Source organism: Gavialis gangeticus, unplaced genomic scaffold (genome assembly GCF_001723915.1).
Source record: "Gavialis gangeticus isolate Ggan-Ray unplaced genomic scaffold, GavGan_comp1, whole genome shotgun sequence".
Lineage (NCBI taxonomy): Eukaryota > Metazoa > Chordata > Crocodylia > Gavialidae > Gavialis > Gavialis gangeticus.
The window spans coordinates 13,570,414-13,572,540 of record NW_017729008.1 but is presented as its reverse complement, the minus strand read 5'-3'; the positions used below and the strand labels follow the sequence as shown (position 1 = coordinate 13,572,540).

Genomic DNA, 2,127 nt, shown 5'->3' with positions numbered 1-2,127 from the left:
AAGCAAGGCATTAACCAACCTTTCCCTACACTCCTCGTTAAGTTACTTATTTGCCATAATGACCAATGCATATTTTTCTCTGAATGTTATTAGCAATTATGTATTCTCCTTTAATGAATATAAACCAATTTAAATAACTTACAGCTTCTATCAAAGCACATAAACTGGATTTTACAATGTAGAGCAATTTATGCGACAAAGCCAGCACTCTGAAGCAAAGAAAAGGAGTACTATAGAAATGAATGTGCGACTAAATAAAGGATGCTACATACATTTTTGGAGCCAAAAATCAGCTCTCTCTATTTTTATTTTTATTTATCCTGGAAAATAAAAGTATGCTGCCATAAGATGCAAAGACAGAAGGAAATTAGCATAACTTAAAAGAAGATCTCTTTTACTGGTGGCTTTAAAAAGGAGAACAAAAAGAATCCCAACAAATGACATGCACTGGTACACAGAAATATTACGTGCAATTAAATCCTTTTGTGTAATCAACAAATATTGCTGCTGAAGTGCTGGAAACAAAAAGAAAGGGAAAAAAAACAAAAGGGAAAAGGATTCTGGTAAGGCATGAAATAGAGCACAGCTACAACTCGGTTGCCAAGTGAAAATTCATGTAAAAAAAAATCTGTCAGTGACACCATGTATCAATATATGACAAGCTGCTACAGTGAGCTGAAAGGCCCTTGAGGCAACAGAAAACAGGTAGGTCAGAAGCTGCATGCACCCAACCTCTGTTTAACATTTACAAGGGAACAGAGCACTGTATGGAAGAGATATATGTTATTAATTATCTTCCTATCTTGACATTTCTGCTTTTAACTGCAAGTTAAACTGATGTGACAAAGACCTGATGTTTAATTTAATCTATCTGTTAGTAAGATCTGGCACATTTAACATTTTCCATTTTCACAAGATTTCATTTAAACTTACTCTTAGAGTTAAGATCAGCATTTGTTCTAAAAGAACTGCTTCTAATCTTCTTTGGCTTCTACCAGTTCAAGAGAATTCAATTTATTAAGTAATGCATTTGAATTGGTTTCCAAAATACATTCAGAGTTAAAGACCACATACACAGAGGAAACTGTAGTCTTTTTAAGGCTGGAGGTTGCATTACATGGAAATTAAAGTTTTGAAATATTTCTTGCTTCCTTTTACAGCTGAGACTAATACACTCTCATTCATATTTGTTACTTTAAAAGTGACACAGAGAATAATTGTTGAAACACAACAAGAACCTTCATTATAAAAAAAGTAATTGATAGTACAGCATTATTGTGGCTTCTCAGGATTGTAGGTACCACATTTATTTGCATATTATATCTATAGTGTACTTAATTCATATTTGCATCAAAAAGGCAACACATTTTTATTCTCCTTAAGCCCATCCACTTTTATTGCATTAATAAATAAATGAAGGCCTGAATTTAAATTAATCCTCATACCAAATTTATTCCTTTTGAATTCTGAAAAGTACTCAAAGGTATCAGAAGATATCATAAAGTATCATGACCAAAAGGAAAACAATCCAAGACTTGCTCAATTTATTCTATTCATTCATCTTGCTATAGACCAAAACCAGTTTAATGAGCAAGTAAGATAAACAGTACAATGGCAGGCATCCTATGCAGATACTAAACATTTCAACTATTGGCATTTGTAAACCATAGAGGGTGTGGCCATCATAAATTCTCATATCAGTAATAAATGCTACTTCTATGAGCCTCACTACTTTAGAGAAGGAGATAAACTTTCGTTTTTGTCTTAAAAAAAATATACAAACCCACAAATTCCATCATGAAAAAACCTTTATGACAAATATGATAATATATTATGATTAAATATTCCTGTTATGCTCAAATACATAAATCACTGGTGAAATAATATGAAATACTGTACTTTTGAAATAAATAAAGTATCTATTTTCTGAAATTAATTTTGAAACCAGAATATGGAAATGCAGTGTTCTAAAAGTCTATTTGGTTACACTTAAACTATTAATCTTTGTTTTACAGTTGAGTTACACAGCAACTCTCATGGCAATAATATACACAATTTAGAAACAGAAAGTTTAATCTATAAGTCCCTGTAAGTACTATACAATCTAAATTAACTTAAGAATTGCAA

The 2,127-nt window shown here is 31.5% G+C and overlaps 2 protein-coding genes across 2 annotated transcripts in view; one reads left to right on the top strand and one right to left on the bottom strand.

The window, feature by feature from the left end:
• The window catches only part of COG5 (component of oligomeric golgi complex 5), a 442,290-nt gene that overhangs the window by 346,739 nt on the left and 93,424 nt on the right, over positions 1-2,127 (bottom strand). The gene's annotated exons all lie outside the window — the stretch shown is intronic.
• The window catches only part of GPR22 (G protein-coupled receptor 22), a 4,186-nt gene continuing 2,126 nt past the window's right edge, over positions 68-2,127 (top strand). The window contains exon 1 of the mRNA XM_019509412.1: positions 68-705. The gene's annotated coding sequence lies outside the window, so the exon portion shown is untranslated. The remainder of the gene's footprint in view (positions 706-2,127) is intronic.